The 21,911-nt window shown below is 36.1% G+C and overlaps 1 non-coding gene across 1 annotated transcript; it reads left to right on the top strand.

The window, feature by feature from the left end:
- Positions 1 to 2,158: 2,158 nt before the first annotated feature.
- LOC115064146 lies at positions 2,159 to 2,290 on the top strand. Its single transcript, XR_003844001.1, has one exon. It is a non-coding gene; the product is annotated as a small nucleolar RNA SNORA17 (small nucleolar RNA).
- Positions 2,291 to 21,911: the final 19,621 nt, after the last annotated feature.

The following is a 21,911-nucleotide window of genomic DNA, read 5'->3' as shown; positions in this document are numbered from 1 at the left end:
TGTGTGTGTGTGTGTGTATACATATTTTTGTGTACAACATATATATATATATATGTTTAGTTAATTAGAGGAAGTTAATTCTTAAAAGCATTTAAATTGTCGATGATCTATACTACATGCAGCCTAGTACTTCAACTCAATCTATATCTGCTTGATGGTTGTGGAGGTTGACTATATTTGTGTTGATACTGCACAACCTGACAATAACTTCAGTGCTCCAATATTTTCTTAGAATCCTATAATTTGTTTTATTTTTGGAATTCCAAAAATATTATTAAAGAGAATTTTACTGAATTTACCTCAGATAAGATTGTGTTAGTTTATGTACTTTTTTAAATTGAAGGTCTGTGAGATTACCCAACAGGTAAAATTTGACTGCTGCCAACTAGAACAGGTAAAATATAATTAACAAATGAAACTTTAGGACTTATATATTGTGAACATTGTGCTTGGCCTTTTTAATATATGAATATATAAAATTTAAGAATAATAATTTAAATATTGTTAAGTTTTTTATGTGTTTAACCACTTTTTCACGTGTTTTGTCCTGTTTTCAGGAAATTTCTCCAATATACCAGTTTGGCTTTAGAATTCTTTATATTGGAGTCTGGGTTTGAACTCCTGATCTATCTCCACTTTCTAACCACTGGGGTTGTTGTCATTTTCTTACTCAGCCAGCTGTATTAAAATATGTTTTTTTCTGAGATAATATATAATTGCGTCCTTATCTCCTTCCTTTCCTTTCAAACCCTGCCATATACCGCTCCCCCTTGCTCTCTTTCAAATGTTTTAGCCTTGTGGTCTTCAATTGGTGTTACATACATTTATGTGCATATATCTTTCACCTACCCAACTAATGAATCACATATCTGTGAAAAATATTGGACATATACACATCTAATTTATTTTATTCATCATGGAATATTACCATAACTAAATGTACTATAAAGTTCAATGGTAAAGTAGATTTTATAAAATGTCACTATGCTATGAAACGAGAGGGCAGGAAGCACAACAGGATAAACTCTATCAAGTCTAAAACACTCACTGACCTCTTTCTGACCCTAATGATCCCAAAACTGGAGAGTGTGATGCCAAACAGCTTGTGGGGGCCAAGTTCCTGCTATTCAGCCACAGTTCTTCTCTTTATTATGTATGCAGTTCTAATAAAAGTAGCTTGATGTGGTGATTAAATTAAATTAGATTATACATGTAAAGTCCCTGCACCTACCAAAGTCGTACTTAATGGTCATTATTAGTTGCACTAATTGTGGGATAACACCTGCCACAGGCAGCATCATGCAGGGAGAAGACAAGCGGATTTGAATTGCAATGCAGTAAAATAATCTACTCTATCTGCTAACATTAACTTTTTAGGGTATGTGGAGCAAGCAGCTACAATTTCCCAGAATGCTTCTGTAAATCATTAGCTGTATAAGCCACTGTCACTTAGGTTCAAGTAAAATATTCACTTTATATTTTTTTTCCACCCGCTAATGAACATTTACTTTTAGTGGAGCTGCGACCTATTTCCGCTTCCACATATTTACAGACCAGAAAATGAGAATTGCTTTTCACAGGAGGAAGGGACAATAATTATGTCTAAAAATTTTCTCTTGTTACTATTTTCTATCTCTCCACGTTGGGACATTGGTGAACACTAATTAACGGGTAAGATATAATTTATTTAAATTTTATTATGCAGAATATTTTAATTATAAAAACATTATTAGTGAGTTATCTTGAACTCTCAAACTTATTAGGATTCAGAACAATGTGTTTTATTCTTTTTTCTTTTCATTCTTTCCTGTTTACTTTTCTTTTTCTCTTTTTTCTAAAAGTAAGATACTAGTTAGATTTTAAAAGATAGCAGATAGCTAAATGATAATATATGAAGTTGATGATCAAGCCTCAGCTTCTATTGCTGTCTTTCTTCATGTACAAAATATTTCTTAGTATCTTATGTGTAATTTAGACTTACTTTTTATCATAGTTATTATTATTATTATTACTATTACTACTATTATGGAGTAATTTTGAGGTGTGAAATTATTTAATTATCTAACAAATACTGATTTGAAATCAAAAAGTAAAAGAAAAACCAGAGGATTTAGGAGGAGAAGAATAAAGAAGAAAATAATAATTAAAAAACCGTGAACTTGTGCCTAGAGGCATTGCAAGTGTGGCTATTGTGTCACATGTACATTAGTAGGTGGCAGAGAGGAGGGATGTTATGTCTAACCTCAGTGTTCTGTCCTATAAACATCTAAATGATTAGTAGCCTAACATTCTCTGAAGAAAACAAGCCTGGGACAACCACCTGTCTGTTGTTGCAAAGGCTCTTACGGCTCCCAGAGACAAGAACAAGCCAGAGACTAGAAGAACCACACCTGGGACCGAGTTCCTTGCAAGAGTTGGATACGAACAACTCTTGCATGAAGCTACTGGGGTGGGCTAAGTGAGATCCTAGCCCGAGATAACTTCCAATTGTGCTGGGCAATGCAGAGGCCCGAGGGAGTAGATCATACCCGAGAGCACCCCTACCAGGTGCCATAATTCATGAGTGGGAATTGCACTCTTGAGACTACTTCAAAGATGACCCTAGACACTCAGAGACCTTGGGTGCCTATGAGAGGAACTTCGTAAGTGGTGGAGAGAAAGAGATTGAGAAACAGAAGGATGTGGGTACAATGAAGAAAACAGAAGTAGGGTCTTAAAATTAGTGAAGAACAGCCTGATGTGAGTAGCCAGCAATGTCACCTAAGACAATGGTGAGGTTTTGCCCAGTGCTACCATTATGGACTACATCTGAGTCTGGGTCCTTGAAGCAGTAGAGATCAATTGCCACCAAAGGTCAGGGGGACATCCTGGTTTGGGTTGTCAACCAGAGATATGTTGATGTGTGAAGGCCATGACGAACAGGCCCCACCCCTCAGCTGTGCATCATGGAAAAGAATAGCCTGGAGACATGAGAGCAAGAGTGGTGACCATGCCCTTAGCCAGCTCCAGAACTCCACTTTGCTAGAGCTGTGGGAAAGTCAGTGCCGGAGAACAAGAGCTTGGGAGACCGGGCCTTACTACTCATCTCTTGTGAATTGGCATGGATAACGGAGAAAGGACAGATATGCTTCTCTCCCCTCACCACTCACCACCTGCAGCTGGTGGGAGACCTGGCCATCGGGACAGGAGAGCAGGAAAGCAGATCCTGCCCTCCATCAGCTGTAGCACTTAGGAGAGTGGGCTCTGAGTCTCTCCTGGTTAGCCCAGTGGAGCTGACTCTGGTGACATAGTCTGCAGGGAGCGGGTCCACAGGGCATACACATGGAAGAACTGATCCTTCAACATGTCTGCCATTTGGTGACATGTCCAAGGGAGAGATGATTGTCACCCCTTATCAATTGCCACCAATAGCAGGCAGAAGACCTGGCTCTGAGTTCATCAGAGCAGGAGAGCTGGCTCTTCCTCTCACCTGATGTAGCACCCAGTAGAGTAGGTCCTGCCCCTCATCAGGTAGCACAGTAGAGCTGACCTTGATGGTGGAGGAGTGGATGAGCTGGCCCTGTGGGCAGGAATGTGGAAGTCTTGTCTGCTTGGCAGTGGTTTGGATGAGGGAGAGATGCCCTCCTTCCCTCCCTAGTCCCTTGACATCTATGACAGGCAAGAGAACTGGTCCTAGGGTCATGAGAAGAGAATTTGTCACATGACCTTCACCAGCTACAACACTCAGAGAACTGACCCTGGTGGCAGGGAGTGGTGGTGATTTCACCAGCTCTAAGGGTGTGGGAGGGAAAGAACCAGTGGACTGACCAGCTCAGATACTGCTTGAGTCCAGATCTGGTGCCGTGAATTCACCCACCCTGACATCTACTCCATTGCGAAGCTGCTAAAGTACGTGAATACTTGAAGCAGCCTATTCTGCAGATCCATAACTGCAGGATCTCCATAACACTGGAAACAACAGGATATCAGAGAGGAGTCCCAGTGAGGTTACAGTGTTGATAGAGTAGCTAAAGCTAGAGGCCTCTTACTAGACTACATTGCAATAAACATTTGCAGACAAATAAGTATGCACAAAAGGATACACTGTGGAACATACTCTGACACAATACAACATTAAGATTTTTTTTTTTCTGTTCAGAAGGAGGTTTGAAAGGGTGGAGGGTGGGTATGAAGGGAGTTGGAGAAGATTCGGATTGGGTGAATAATGCAGTTTTCAAAAGGACCAATAAAATGTAAGTTAAAAAAAAAGAGCAGGGTGTGGTGGCACACGCCTTTAATCCCAGCACTAGGGAGGCAGAGGCAGGTGGATTTCTGAGTTCAAGGCCAGCCTGGTCTACAAAGTGAGTTCCAGGACAGCCAGGGCTATACAAGGGAACCCTGTCTAAAAAAAACCAAAAATAAAGTAAAATAAAATAAAATAAAATAAAATAAAATAAAACAAAATAAAATAAAAATTCAGGGCAAATGGTTAGCCATATTGTAACTTGAGAAATGTGAGAATACTGAGAATACATATATAATAAATATGATTTTCTTTTTAAAGAAAATTATATTATCTCTGATAACAAGCACAGAAATTATACAATCATTTGCTTTTTTAAATTTAAGTTTTTTTTTTTACGTTCCAGATTATATCCCCCTTCTGTTCTACCCTGTAACTGTTCTTCATCCCATACCTCCTCCCCATCCCCTGTCTCCACAAGGATGCTCCCATCCCCAAACTTCTGTCCCTGAAGATCTCCTCCCCACTCCCTGGGGCCTCCTCTCTCTCTCTCTCTCTCTCTCTTTTGTGTTTTGTTTTGTTTTGTTTTGTTTTGTTTTTGTTTTTTTTTGAGACAGGGTTTTTCTGTGTAGCCCTGGCTGTCATGGAACTCACTCTGTAGACCAGGCTGGCCTCAAACTCAGAAATCCGCCTGCCTCTGCCTCCCAAGTGCTGGGATTGAAGGTGTGCACCACCACGCCCGGGAGGCCCCCATTCTCTTGAGGGTTAGGTACATCTTCTCTTACTGAACAACATACCAGGCAACCTTCTGCTGTATATGTGTTGGGGGCCTCATATCAGCTGGTATATGCTATCTGGTTGGTGGTCCAGGATCTGAGAGATATCAGGGATCCAGGTTAATTGAGACTGATGGTCCTCCTACAGGGTCACCCCTCCTACTCAGCTTCTTCCAGCTTTTCCCTACATCAACAACCATGGTCAGCAGCTTCTTTAGACTGGTTGGGTATAAATATCTGCATCTGACACTTTCAGCTGCTTTTTTGGTTCTTTCAAAGGGCAGGCATGATAGGCCCGTTTTTGTGAGCACTCCATAGCCTCAGTAGAAGTGTCAGGCCTTGGGACCTCCCCTTGAGCTGGATTCCACTTTGGGCTTATCGCAGGACCTGCTTTTCTTCAGGTTCTTCTCCATTTTTTTTACCTACAGTTCTTTTCAGACAGGAATAATTATAGGTCAGAGTTCTTGGCTGTGAGATGGCAATACTATCCCTCACTTAATGCCCTTTCTATTTGAGATTGGCGCTGAAATTTCCCTCTATTAGAGTTTAAGCTATGTATGTTGGCTCAAGCTTGAATTCTCAGATACTGAGTAAGTTTAATCAGCTTTAAAACAACAATAAAATCCTGGTTTACAGGATAAGTCCAGAGCAGCATTATTAATAAGTGGTCCATGTCTCAATAAATAGAAAAATAAATAGAGCAAAACTCATACGTTATTATCAAAAGAGATACACAAGTATAATAAATGCTATACTTATTATCTCCTAACCAAAAATGATCTCATTCTCTTCAGAGGCTAGGGTGGTACAAAAGTCTCTCCCAGGATGAAGGATACTTCTAGTAACAGCTGTCTCTAAGCCATCACCAGGAAGTGTGGAGATTAGAATTGTAAACTATTCATCTCTCACTGTAGTGCCTTCCCTGAAGCAAGCAAGTAGAGAGTAGTAGAGAATAGATCATATCTTTCTATTGAACTATAGGCATACACTTCTGACTGTAAGCATTTCCATTGGATTAGGAAACTATCTAGAGAGTGTGGATCATCACTCCAATAGCTGTTCTATCATTACTCGAAATCTCCATGTTCACCTAGTCTGCAAACCCATTTCTAAATGCCTCTGCACATATTCTTATCTAATCACACACATTTGCTTCTCAATTTTCACATACCAAGCATAGATATAATGAAATTACATTATATCATTAACCTACCTTTTCCTCTCTATTTCTTTCAGCATTGAATCTAATTGGCAACATCTCTCTTGAGAAATGTTTTACTGAAGGCATACAGAGTGCCTCTGTGTTCTGTTCTTTTCTTTTCGTCTTAAGTCTAACACCAGAAATTGAAATGGAACAGCAATATCCTTTTCTTCTTATTTTCGATTCCAGATACTTGTCTTTGGTACATTGACCCTTCTGAATATCGATCACTGTATTCACGCTATTAGTTTCATTAGAATTGTCTTTCAAAGTTTGATAATTTCAAAGTATAAAGTATCTACATCATTTCAAATGTTATCAGTTACCTAATCACATATTTTAAATAGTATTTTCTGGCTCTGTTGAGAAATATGATTATCAGTTTAATTTTACTTAAGAGAGAAGAGTCCTGTTACCAGAGCTAACCAATATACTGGTCTGTTATTTACTTAGTATAGAATTTAAGAACTACTTCAGAATTTTATAGTAGTTTAATGGGCTCTATTAATAATCAATTATGTAATTTTCCTAAACATAAACACCATATATTCTTATTTAATTTTTTGTATGCATTGGAGGAAAGTTACTACTTTTTATAGCATTAAGGAAGTAGGAGCAAAACAACAAAATAAAAAGTATATAAACAGCACCATCACACCATGATTTCTAGGTTCATTCATTGGCCTGCAAATTTTAAGATATTTTAATTGATGATAATTAGTACATTGAATTCTTTATATAATTCTTTATATAATTTACATGTGGAATTGATAAAAATATTTCCCATTCTATAGGCTGCCTTTTTGTTCTATTGATGCTGTCCTTTGCCTTATAGAATCTTTTCACTTTGAAGAGATCCCATTTATTAATTTTTATTTCAGTGCTTGTGTCATTGGTGTTCTGTTGAGTACGTTGGTTTCTATGTTCAAGTCTATTCACCACTATCTCTTCTATCAGTTCCAGTGTTTCAGCTTCTGTATTGAGGTCGTGGGTTTACTGGGACTGAATTTTAACTATAATAATAGATATGGACCTGTGTGCATACTGCTACATGCCTACATCCAGTTAGACCAGTCATTTTTTGAAAATGCTTTTATTCCCCCTTTTTTCTTTGTTGTATATTTCTGGCTTCGTTATCAAAAATCAGGTGTCCATAGATGAGTGGATGTCTGATTCTTGATTAGATACAATTAATCAACCTTTTGTTCTCATAACAATATTATGCACTTTTTATTAATAAAGCTGTGTAGTGCTTTAAATCTGGGATGTGATATTTCTGGAAATTCTTTTATTGTGCAAGATTGTTTTAGCTGTTATTGTTTTGTTTTTCCAAATACAATTGATTGTTGTTCTTTCAATGTCCATAAAGTGTTGGGTGAGAATTTTGTGGGACTTGCATTATAATAATTTGTAGATCTTTTTATTAGATGGCTTTTTAAATATGCTAAACTTACCCTTCCCTGAATATAGGCGGTATTTCCATCTTTTGATATATTCTTCAATTTCTTTCTCCAAAGACTTAGAATTCTAATACTATAAATCTTTAGCTTACTGGGTCAGAGTTACACCAAGATACTTTATTTTATTTATGGCAATTGTAAAGTAAAATTCTCAGTTAATTTTTCATTTGTATATAGAAACAGTACATAATCTGACAGTAGCATCCAAAATCCTGCAACACCCTTGGATTATACATGTGTGGTAGAGCTGAGCCACAGCATAGCTAGAGGCAAGTTTTCCAGTATACAGTCTTGATCTTGGGATTTACAGTGGGATCAAACAGCCTGAAGAAACTGCTTCTATTTCCTTAGGATTTATAGGTTTAATTATATTTTTGATCTTGATTTAACTTTGTTAAGTGGTATCTATTGAGAAAATTGTTCATTTTGATGAAATTTTCCAATACTGTGAAATACAGATTTATTTTAAAACTATAACCTAATGATACTTTGGCGTTCCTTTGTATCTGTCTCTTTTTCATTTTTGACTTTGCTTATTTTTATATTTGCTCTGTAATTTATATTCAGTTTGGATTTTCTGACTTCTTGATTTTTCTCAAATGGGTGTCTTGGGTTAAATGGATGAAAAAAAAACAAGTTGTTGTAGCTATTTATGTATCTAAGAAGATATCTACCTTCTTGAAAGATATCCAAAGATATCATCAAAAGATATGGGAAATGGTACTTATATTCATCAAAGAAATCAACCAAGACTACATTGTAATTATCAACATATATGCCCCAAAGAACACACACATTTCTAAAAGAAACAGTACTAAATTGAACCTCACACATTATTAATGGGAAAGACAATACCCTACTCTCACTAATGAATAGGTCTTGTACAAAAAAATAAACAGATCAATAAAACGGCTGATAAAAGTTATTATACATAAAAGTATTATATACCTAAAAGTATTATACATTGACTCTTGTGTTTGGGATTTCATTAATGTCTTTATGGATACTTTTTACTGCTAGCTGCACATACAAATGTATTTAAGCAAATCATATTTAACAATTCTAAACTGTGAGGTGATAGGAAGTCTATTCAAATTCAAATGTTTTCAAAAGTCTTACTCTACAGAAAATTCTTTCTCAAATCTGCCTCAAATATGGAAATTTTGCTCATTCAAGCCTCTTCCTGATATCTCCTTTCATTGTAAAAATTAAACACGTTCTATGTTTCACTTATTCTTGATGGAAAATAAAAGAAGAATTATTCATCCTTTTTATTTGTTCAATAAGTTATTTGTTTCCCAGGAAAATTTAGGGAAAAATACTAATGCAATTAATAATATCTATTATATATAATATATATATATATATATATATATATATATATATATATATATATATAAGTATTGTGTATATTTTGAAAATTAGCATTCAAATTAATTATCCTANATTTGTTCAATAAGTTATTTGTTTCCCAGGAAAATGTATACATAAGATCTATTATCTATCATAGAGTTATTTAGATAATATATATATATATATATATATATATATATATATATATATATTTATATAAGTATTGTGTAGATTTTGAAAATTAGCATTCAAATTAATTATCCTACTCTTCAAATTTCAGTCATATAAATTTTGTCCTACTGCCTGTCTAACTCAATATGAACATTCTCACAGGTATGTCAACTTTGTGCAGGATATGATTATTATCAGCAGAAGCCCATTTCTTTACTGGACTACATCAAATTTTCTAAGAAAGAAACAATTTTCCAACTTCTCAAGCTTTTCTCATACTTGGAAATTGATACCATACACAATTTAATTATTACAAAATATAACATTCAGTTATTCCTGATTCAATGCCTTCCATAGTCTTCATGCTACATTCATTCATTAAAAAGTTGTCTGATATCCTTAGAAGACTCCTTCAGTTTTCCATATACCCTTCTTTTCAACTAGCTGTAGTTAGAGAGTTTATAACAATTTATCTAATTGGCTCCAACTTTGTGCTTTTAATTTTCTTTCAATTGTACTTCAATATATCTACTTTTCGTTCAAATTGCTGGTTCCTGTGTCTGAACAGCTCTTCTTCAAGACTTAAAACTTTGCTTCTTCAGGTTTTTAAGGTTCTATTTGTTTTCCAACTTCAAATGTCACTTTTTCATAAAATGGACTTCTCTTTTAGTTTTTCCATCCTTCTTCTATGTTATTCCCTGAGTCTTGGAATAGGTAATATTTAGATGTACATTTGGAGCTCAAATGCATAAGTGCCTCACTCTTAGAACTTTGGACAGTTCTAAGTCCTGGCATTAATCATTGCTCATAGTGAAAAAAAATTCTCTGACCAAGGCTGAGAACACTAGTCTGTGGGTACAAATATAATTTATAAATCAAGGATTGATAGGACTCCTATGAAGTATTGCCCTTTGGATATGATATAATCAATCCAATCACGAACATGTATAAGTTGCTATTTCCTACACAAGTCATAACTGTATACACACTCATAAACACACACAAATAGAGAGGGAGAGGGAGAGAGAGAGAGAGAGAGAGAGAGAGAGAGAGAGAGAGAGAGAGAAGGAGAGAGAGGGGGGAAAGAAGAGCAATTAAATGCAGAATATTTGTCTGAAAAAAAGGAGGCCAGCAGGAGTGTGAGCATAACAAGATTGTAACATGTATAAAGTTGACTTTGAATGAACAATAAGAAAATCAAGTTACTTCGACATATTTCACTCCTCACTTCATCTCTTGATCTTACACAAGCATTTTTGCAATCAACATTAGAATTTCATTTATATATTGGCTTACTTATAGAGAACTGTATATTATTTGATATATTCAATAATGACACATTGTTTGAAAATGATAATTCTCTATTTTGTTCTATGATTTCAGTGAATATAAAAATATAGTACAGAAAATCTTTTTGGATATTGCATATAATTTTCAATTGTCATTATATTAATTTAATACTATTTCCACTCAGTTTCAATTTTTATTTTGCATTTATTTGCAAACTTTCTTAAAATCTACAAAGTGTGAAGTTAACCTGGTTCATATTTCCTGGCTCAATGGTTCTTTTTATTCATGGTTCTTTAGATATGGAAATATGTTATGTCTCCCATCCCTTTGTCCCTTCCTCCCCTCACAGCAATTGCGCTCAAACCCTCCCATGTTCTCACATGGAAAGCCTCTTTCTCTTTGATTATATTTATTACACATATAAGTAATAATACATATACATGTACACATAGATAAACATGCTGACTCTTCTTTTGTTTTTGTGTATTGTTTTCAATATCAAGGTCTCTGAATTAATCAACTAATAAGGGAGTTTATCCCAGGGAGAGGCTAATTGTCCTCTCTATAGTCAATAGTTGCTTGTAGCTCTTTCCATAGGAATAAGATTCCATGAAAAATTTCCCTTCTACATTTACATGTCTATTGATCTTGCTATTGTTCCAGTCCTATTATATAGGAAAGACCATTTCACAAAAGATTCCCTGATATTCTAGCGCTGATGGGCTTTCTACTCCATTTTTTCTAATTTTTCTTCAGTCATAAATGGGAAATGTATGTCATGTTGGTATAACCATTGGAGCAGGGGTGCCCAAGGGCTGTTGGTCTCTGTAGGTTGTCCACTCTCTTTTGTGATGATCTCCATTTTACTGAAAAAAGAAGCTTTTTAGATGATGGTGGTAGCTAACCTTATCACACAAAGGTGGTTCAAATACCTCCTTGCCCAATTTTAAGATCTGGAATTTATTACTAACTTTACGATATTTCTTAAAGAATAAATTAATTCCTGTATTTCTTTATCTATAAAGTGAATATAAAATATTATTATCTAACTTTTGCAAAAGTAGGATCTTAGATATTTATAATTAATTTATAAGATGATATGATATTGTTCAATTGTTTTAAAAACATAGATACTTATGTTAAAATATACAAATATTTCTTTTAGAAAAATCAAAGTGATAGTAACAGTTTCAAAGGAGAGTAATATATTAAAAATTTATTTTATCATAAAGACTTACATAGTCTCTCATTATGTATGCTTTGTACTTAGGTTGACATCTTAATATTATGCCCATTGACATACATCATAGCTTATCATGCATTCTCTGCCAAAAATCTCAAGAAAGCTTGCTTGAGTTCTTGGATGGGAGGTTTGAATATAGCAAGATACTCAATTATTTCTAGTCTCTTTGTTCCACATCAGGAAGCAAATTCTTAGAGAAAAGGAGCTAATATTCATTTTTAAATACCCTGTTTAAATATGCAAATACCACAGTTTTGAATATAAAAGTTTTCAACTCTACTTTTGAAGGTACTACAGAATTTAATTGGAATGACTTTTTATTTTAACCTTCCTTTATCTATTCATTCAACATTTAACATACCTAAGCAAGTGCTGTCTAAAATACGTGCATGTGATTATAAATGATTCAGAGTGCACACTTTTAAATGACATTGCACAAACTATGTCAAAGAGGTGAATTCACTGACACCTAAACAGGTTGACATTATGAGAGTATTTCTCACGTATAAAAATGCTATTTAGATAATTTATAATATAGATCATTTACATCTCTATATAAAATTTATGAGTTATATCATAAAGGGTAAAGGAGAGAATAGCTTTGTGATTGATTAAAATTTGTAAAAATTAACAAAAATTTGTTTATTTGGAATGACCCACTGAAATCTAGAAGTAGAAAGATAATTTCCATAAAACATAACAGATTTAAAATGATTTATGATTTTGAATGACTTTCAATTTGTGAAAGGAGATGAAAGTGAGGAAAGAGAATAATATATACAAATATAAATTTACTTGATATTTCTCTTAATTTTGAGAAAAAAGATGAAGTGCTTAGAAGACTAGCAAAAATAATTAGTGTGATGTGCTTTAAATCCACATTCTCTGATCTCCACGTCAAACACATCACTTGCATTATAGGGTGGCTGTGACTATGTTTTATTAATCTCATGGGTGAGACCCTGAATTTTTGGGTTATTATCACTGTATAACTTATATGTTTATTCATTCTGTCGATCCAATAAAGTTTTGAAAATAATGTTTAAGTTATTACATGTGTTTTACTGGAAAAACACATTTCTGTTTGTTTTATTTTTTTTATTCTTTTCAATTTTTATTAGATATTTTCTTCATTTACATTTAAAATGTTATCCCAAAAGTCCCCTATACCCTCTCGCTGCCCTGCTCCCCTACCCACCCACTCCTACTTCTTGGCCCTGCTGTTCCCCTGTATTGGGACATATAAAGTTTGCAAGACCAAAGGGCCTCTTTTCCCAATGATGGCCTACTAGGCCATCTTCTGCTACATATGCAGGTAGAGACACAAGCTCTGGGGATACTGCTTATTTCATATTGTTCTTCTACCTATAGGGTTGCAGACCCCTTCAGCTCCTTGGGTACTTTCTCTAGCTCCTCCACTGGGAGCCCTGTATTCCATCCAAGAGATGACTGTTAGCATCCACTTCTGTATTTGCCAGGCACTGGCATAGCCTCTCACCAAACAGCTATATCAGGGTCCTTACAGAAAAATCTGGATGGCATGTGCAATAGTGTCTAATAGTGTCTGTGTTTGGTGGCTGATTATGGGATGGATCCCTGGGTGGGGTAGTCTCTGGATGGTCCATCCTTTGGTCTTAGCTCCAAACTTTGTCTCTATAACTCCTTCCATGGGTATTTTGTTTCCTATTCTAAGGAGGAATGAAGTATCCACACATTGGTCTTCCTTCTTCTTGATTTTCTTGTGTTTTGCAAATTGTATCTTGGGTATTCTAAGTTTCTGGGCTAATATCCACTTAGTGAGTGCAAAGCAAGTGACTTCTTTTGTGATTTGGTTACCTCACTCAGAATGATATCTTCCAGATATATCCATTTGGCCAAGAATTTCATAAATTCATTGGTTTTTAATAGCTGTATAGTACTCCATTGTGTAAATGTACCACATTTTTCTGTATCTATTCCTCTGTTGAGGGATACCTAAACCACACAAAGATCCAACAAAGAAAGAGAACTTCAGACCAATTTACCTTATGAATATCGATGCAAAAATACTCAATAAAATCCTTGTAAACCGAATCCAAGAACACATCAAAACAATCATCCATCATGACCAAGTAGGCTTCATCCCAGGGATGCAGGGATAGTTTAATATACAGAAATCTATCAAAGTAATCCACTATACAAACAAACTCAAAGACAAAAATCACATGATCATCTCATTAGATGCTGAGAAAGCATTTGACAAAATCCAACATCCCTTCATGATAAAAGTCATGGAAAGATCAGGAATTCAAGGCCTAAATGTTCCTTAGAATTTATAAACTAGCCAAGTTTGCCAAGTCTTCAGTGAAACAAGTAGGAGACCCTCATATCTTCATTCCCCCTTATTACAGAATACTTGATCACATTGTGAAACCCAAGCTTGTGAACTAGAAATAGCTTATTGTGCTGTGGTTCAGACCAAGTACACACCTTTAAACCAAGCGTTTTCTGCTTTCTGTAAATAAGTAGTTGTGGTGTGGCTCAAGTCTAGCACACACCTTTAACTTTCTTTAATCATGAACTAAAGAAAGTTAATAGGAAGGAAGAGGAAGAGCAAGAACTATTTGACAGGGAGTCAGGAAGTGAACATAAAACAAAACAAAACAAAACTAACAGGAAAGAGAAAGGAGGGCCTTTGAGTTGAAGAGTATTTAAGACACCCTTAAATGGAGGAGAAAGGGCCTTTATCTTCATGAACATTGTGGGGTAAGACTATAAGTTGGGTGTTGTCTCTGCCTTTCTGAGTGAGTTTTTACCCCAGTATCTGGTTCCTGAGTCTTCATTGGTAAAATTGAACAGCTGGAATTTTTATTTTTGAAACAACATTTCTCCTCTTTTCAAAATTTAATTCAACAGTTTCATCTCCATTTACCTGAAGTTTACATGTTATGTCTCATTGACTTACTCTCTGCCTCTATGATCAGGGAACTAAGCTGATAATGCTGGACCATTCATCCCTATCCAATACTCATGAGGCTTATTTTGTTGTTGTTTTAATTTTATTGATTAAATGTGCTTTTGACAATTCATATATATATATATATATATATATATATATATATATATATATATAATATACTCCAATTACTTACTGTCTTGGTTAGGGTTTCCATTGCTGTAAAGAGACACCATGACCAAGTCAACTCTATTTTTTAATGTATTTATCTATTTTATAAGTACACTGTCACTGTCTTCAGACATACCAAAAGAAGGCATTGGATCCCCATTATAGATACTGTGAGCCACCATGTGGTTGCTGGGAATTAAACTCCGGAAGTCTGGAAGACTAGTCAGTGCTTATAACCACTGAGCCATTTCTCCAGCCCCCAAGTCAATTCCTATAAAGGACAACATTTAATTGAGGTTTGCTTACAGGTTTAGAGGTCCAGTCCATTATCATCAAGGCAGGAAGCATGGCAGGATCCAGGCAGGCATGGCACTGTAGAAGGAGCTGAGAGTTCTATGTCTTCTTCTGATTGCATTCAGAAGCCTGGCACCCAGGCAGCAAGGAGAAAAGTCTCAAAGCCCACCCAAAAAGTAACACCCTTCTTCCAACAAGGCTAAATCTCCTCATAGTGATATTTCCTAAGTCATATTCAAATCCCCACATTCCACTCCCTGGCACCCATAGGCTTGTGGGTGCCATACCTAGCCATAGCATAATGCAAAACTCATGGGACTTATACAACATAAGCAGCCTGTAGTAGGGTATGTTTGATACTGAGCTCAGAGAATATTAGTTGAAACCACAATATACAAATTGTTTATTTTATTCTTCTAAGAGATTCATCGTTATTCCTAAAATGTTGAGAAATATCTAGCAAATGTATCCCCTTTTCCACTAAGCAATCCTGAGCCCCTAGGTCATTCTAAGCAAGTCACATTCCTAAATGTCAGCTCCCAATACCTAGAAATTTTTCTAAGAATACTCAGTGGCCTCAACTGGCAGGATCTAAGAAGAATTCATAATGAGGTAGCATATAGCCAGCACAACCTCATGAAGAAGACAAAGGGACAAAACACTCATCCATTAAGATAAAAGGTGCTTAGAAATAATCATCTGAATCCAGATGTCTACACTCTAGAAATAAGTGTTTAGAAACAATTATCCAAATCCAGAGTAAAAATACAATCAGCAACAGCCAGGACAGCATATCTTCTTCTACAGTCTAAGAATCATACTGAGTTAGGCCTTGAGAAATGAAACATTGATGAAACATAAGACAAAGGAATCAATAAGGCCTTTATCAATATGATAGAGATAGTTATAGAGGAAATAAATTAAGCCCTTTAAATATATACATGAAAATACAAAAGAAAGTAGAAGAAAATAAGCAAAACAGTTCAAGACCTTTAAGTGGAAATAGTATCAATAAGGAAAAGACAGACTGAGGATATACTGAAATTAAAAAAAAAAATAGGAACTCAAACAGGCACGTCAAAGGCAAGACTCACCAAGAGACAGGCAAGAATTCAAGACATGGAAGAAAGAATCTCAGGCTTTGAAGACACAATAGAATAAATGGAATCCTTGGTCTGTCAAAAGATTCAGGAAACATGGGAGTCTCCTGTGAAGCTATGGCCAGTGCCTGGAAAATACAGAAGTGGATGCTCACAGTCATCTATTGCATGGAACACAGGGGCCCCAATGAAGGAGCTAGAGAAAGTACCCAAGGAGCTAAAGGGGTCTTCAACCCTATAATTGAAACAATATGAACTAACCAGTACACCCCAGAGCTGTGTCTCTATTTGGATATTTTGCAGATTTTGGCCTAGTAGGCCATCAATAGGATGAGAGACCCTTGGTCTTATGAAGATTATATGCCCCAGTACAGGGGAACACCAGGGCCAGGAAGCAGAAGTGGGTGGGTTTGGGAGCAGGGCTGGGAAAGGGTACAGGGAACTTTTGGGATAGCATTTTAAATGTAAGTGAAGAAAAATATCTAGTAAAAAAGAAAAGAACAAAACTACACACAGCAGGAATAGAAAAATAATAAACTCAGATCAAAGGCACAGAAAATATTTTCAACAAAATTATAGAAAATAATTGAGGTGGTGGGCTGACCAACTCAGCTTTCACTCAGCTTCAGATCCAGGGTTCAGACACAGCCTACCACAACTTGTAACCCATCTATGAACTGCTGGGGCCCATGAAGGGCCTAGTCTTGCAGATCCACATCTTCAGGATCTCCATGACACAGAACTAGAACAGGATATCCAAGAGGAATCCCAGTGAGGATTCAATGCTGGTTGTGTAGCAAAAGCAGGAGGCCCCAAACCAGAACAATTACTCTTTGCAATAAACATTTTCATATAAATCTGCTTAAGCAAAGGGGAATACTTTGTGGCATACCTTGACACAACATAACTTCCATGGTGAGATAGGTTTTGAATTTTATTTATTTATATATTAGTTATTAATTAATTAATTAATTAATTTTTTTCCTTAGGAAGCAGAGGGCAGATATGAAAGGATAGGAAGATGATTGGGGCTGGAATTCATAATTCAAAAGAAATCAAAACAAAATTTTAAAACATAATGGAAAGAGATCAAGGTTATACAAACTAGATGGAATAAAGTCAAAGTATTTCTATTTACAGATGATATGGTGGTATATGTCAGTGAACCTAAAAATTCCACCAGGAAACATATATAGCTAACACACACTTTTAACAAAGTTGATGGATACAAAGTTAACTCAAAAAAAAAAAAATCAGTAGCTTTCTTATATGTAAAAAACAATCACTGAGAAATAAAACACAGAAACAAGTTCTTTAATAGTAAGCTCAAATGACAAAATATTTGAATATTTGTGCTATTCTAACCAAGCAGGTAAAATACTTTTGTGCTAAAATCTTTAAGATTTTAAGAAAAGAAATTGAAGAACATGGAAAGATTACCCATGCTCATTAATCATTAGGATTAATAGAAAAACTTGGGTCCTACCAAAAGAAATCCATAGATTCCATTCAAGCCTCATTAAATTTCCATGCAATTCTCTCCAGGCATTGAAGGGACAAATTTTGGCTTCATATAGAGAAAAAAATTCCAAGATGACTAAAACAATTCTGAATGATAAAAGACCAGCTAAAGTTATCACCATCCTTGACTTCAAATTGTGTTCAGAATTATAGTAATAAAAAGTACGGTATTGCTGGGTGTGGTGGTGCACGCCTTTAATCCCAGCACTCAGGAGGCAGAGGCAGGCGGGTTTCTTAGTTTGAGGCCAGCCTGGTCTACAAAGTGAGTTCCAGGACAGCCAGGGCTATACAGAGAAACCCTGTCTCGAAAAACAAACAAACAAACAAAAGAACCCACAAACAAAAAAAGACATGCTAAAAGTGGAATCAAATGAAGAAACAAACATAAATTCTCATGCCTACTGACACATGATGTTGAATAAAGAAGCCATAAATTGTCACTAGGAAAAAAAAAAAATGAATGGTGCTGGTAACCTGAATGGCTACATATAGAAGAATTCAAATATATCCTTATTTGTGAACCTGCAAAAGACTCAACTCAAAATGGATCAAAGACCTCAATATGTATCCATATACACTAACCATGTTAGAAGGGCATATGTGGAATAACTTTGAATTAATTGACACAGAAAAAAAAAACCTTCAACACTATTAATCCAGGTACTATTTTAATATCAACAATAAAGGAGTGCTAATAAAACTGAAAAGCTTCTGTACAGCAAAGGGGACCATTATTCAAACAAAGCAGCAACTAAGAGAATGAGAACAAAATTTACTATCTACCCACCTGAGAGAGTTAATAATATTCAAATTTTTAAAGAACTCAAAACATGGTTATGAAAAAACAAATTGCAATTTAAAAATGGCATACAATCCTGGCATATAACCAAAGGATGCTCCATTGTTCTTCAAGGACATTTGCTCAACTATGTTCATAGCAGCTTTATGTATCATAGAGAGATACTGCAAACAACCTAGATATCCCTCAACCAAAGTATAGTAAAAAAAAAAAAAATGTGGTGTACAATGGAATACTCATCTATAAAAAAAACAAGAATATCATGAAATTTGCAGACAAGCGGGTGGAACTAAAAAAATCACTTTGAGTGAAGTAAGTCAGACCCAGAAATACATGTATTTATAAACGGATATTAGCTATAAGGTACAGGATAACCAGGCTTCAATCCACAGACCCAAAGAAGCTGAGTAACAGGGAGGGCCTAAGGGAGGATACTTGAACCTCTCTCAGAAGGAAAAATAGACATTAGAGGTAGATGGAGAAAACTGGTGGGAGGTGAGGAAGGGAGCAAGAGGTGAGGAGCAAGGTAGATAGGACTGGGAAAGCCAGAGACTTGGAATAGGGGAGGCTTCTGGAAGTCAATGGGGGTGACCTAGCTGAGACTCCTATCAGGTAAGGATATGCACACTGACGTGGCCACCTCTTGTAGCCAGGTATCACTTGCACTGGAAGGATGAGGACAACCACTGACCCACAAAACCTTCAAACCTAACTTTGCCCTTTATACAAGATGAGCAGAAATAAAGATGGAGCAGAGATTGAGGGAATGGCCAATCAATAACTGGCCCAACTTGAGACTCGTTCCATGGGAGAGAGCCAATCCCTTATACTATTAATGATATTTTTCTATGCTTGCAGACCATAACCTAGCATAACGCTATCCTAAGAGGCTTCATCAACCATCAGATGAAAGCAGATACAGAGTCTCACAGCAGAATACTCGATGGGTCTTGGGGAGTCTTGTAGAAGAGTCAGGAAATGAATTGAGAGTACTGCATAGATCAAGGATCCCACAAGAAGACATACAGTCAACTAATCTAGACCCATGGAGGCCTCACAGAGACTGAACCACCAATCAACAAGCATGCTTGGGCCACACCTAGGCCCCCTTCACACATGCAACAGATACACAACTTGGTCTTCATGTAGGTCCCCTAATAAATAATTGAGCAAGGGCTGTAACTAACTCTGTTCTCTGCCTTTGGATCCCTGTCTCCTAGCTGGGCTGTCATGTCTTGTCTCAGTAGAGAGGGTCAATCTTGTCCTGCTGAGACCAGATTTCAGTACACATGGGGGGACTTCCCCTTCTCTGAGGAGAAAAGAAGGGAGAAGAAGAAAAGGGGATGTTAGGGTGGAGATTAGAAAGAGAGGGGATAGGGGTGTTAGGTGAATAAAAAGAAAAAGGGGGGGGGGCATTCAAATCTAAATAGAGAATTACCAGAATAGGAAACTCAAATGACTGAGAAACACTTAAAAATGTTTCTAGCATCATTAGGCATCAGGGAAATGCAAATCAAAACAGCATTGACATTTTATTAACTGATTGGCTAACACCAATAAACAAAGACATAATGAAGGGCAAATTTGGGGTGGAAGGGTTAGTGTGTTGGTTATTGTCCTGTCCCTGCAGCTCATGCTGGCGAGATGTGAAGCAATTCAAACACTCCTCTATTGCTGGTGGAAGTGCAAACTTCTTGGCCACTATGAAATTCATTGTGGGTGATTCCTCAGGAATATAGGAATTAATCTACCTCAAAATGTATCTGTAGTACTCTTGAGCACATATTCAAGTGATGCATCAAAATATCATAGAGACATTTCTTCTACTATGTTCATTGCTGCTATATTAATAATTGTCAGCAATCATAAACAACCTAACTGTTCCTAAACAGAATGGATAAAGAAAATGTGGTACAAAATGGAGCGTCACTCATCAGTTAAAACAAAAGAATATTTACAGGTAAATTGTTGGAACTAGAAATAATTTTCTTGTGTAGGATAACACAGACCTAGAAAGAAGAATTTGTATGTATACACTTTTATACGAATATTAAGTTTAAAGTCAATATAAGGATGATACAATACAGTGACCCAAAGAAGATAGGTATAGAGTAAGGGACCATTTGTGAAACATAGATGTCCATAGGGAAGAGAAAAACATAAGAAGGAGTGGAAAAGATAGGTCAAGTTGGAATGGGCAGAAAACAGGGGAAAGAGGAAATGAATACATGAAAAGACATCTAAAATTCAGTTCTCTGTGGTACTGTTTCCTAGGCTATAAGGTATTCTTCGGAAACATAGTAAGGCTCTATTACTGAAGCTAAAACCTACAAAACTCATTGAACACAAAGATGTTGATCTGGTCCCTACTTTAAGTCTTCAGCCACGTTGGCTAGTATCCTTGATATTGAAAGTATCCCTGATATCTGCACAGTATCAAGTAACATACATTAAAAAACATAACTACAAATCCTTATATCTAAAATAGTGTTCTGCCTGCAATATGTGCTAGTGTGATGGTGGCAAAAAGCTGGAGGGTGTATCGAACCAATATCTAAGTTAGAGTCCACTCAATGGGATGGAATCTTTGTTTGATGCTGCGTGGGTAACTATGAACCTGAGACTAGATAACCAAGGTCAAAATCTAAAAAGAACTGTTCTACTAAAGCAAAGTTGCAATAAAATGACATCTAATAACATTGTGCTATTCTCATTGATCACTGTTACACACAGTTATCATCAGACAAGCTTCCTCCTGTTGCAGATGGGAACACACAGTGAGACCCATAGTAGGAAAAAAACTCAAGAGGGAGAGATTTTTGAACACAATGCTAAATGAGAGGTCTTCAATAAAGCCTACATGCCAGGGATCTAGAACCTGTGGAAGTAAGCAGAAGGAACATCAGCGTCGGAGGAAATTAGAGGACGCCCAGAAGGAAAACTTTCCAATCCCTGCAGGACTATTCATATATGAATTCACAGAGACTGAGCAGTCAAGCACAGGACCTGAGCAATTGAAAACTTGCAGGATAACAAAAAGAGGAACAAAATGGGACCCTGGAGCTGAAAGAAATCAATGTATGTCCTCATCCATAACCCATGACTACCTCCTATTGATAACTGCTTGCAAAGGTAAAATTAGTTTTCTTCAACATAGTCTCACTTGGGGAAACAAACTACTCTTAAGTGTTGGGGTCATGTCCAATAATGGTCAACAGAAAACAAACTTGATAACATCTTTCAAGGTTCTTTCATAATATCGTGTGGGGACTTTTGCTTTCTTTTTAAAATTTAATCATTTTCATTTCTCTCTCTCTCTCTCTCTCTCTCTCTCTCTCTCTCTCTCTCTCTCTCTCTGTGTGTGTGTGTGTGTGT

This window comes from Mus pahari, chromosome 5, assembly GCF_900095145.1.
Source record: "Mus pahari chromosome 5, PAHARI_EIJ_v1.1, whole genome shotgun sequence".
Lineage (NCBI taxonomy): Eukaryota > Metazoa > Chordata > Mammalia > Rodentia > Muridae > Mus > Mus pahari.
The sequence above is the reverse complement of the archived record's forward strand: the minus strand, read 5'-3'. Positions and strand labels throughout refer to the sequence as shown.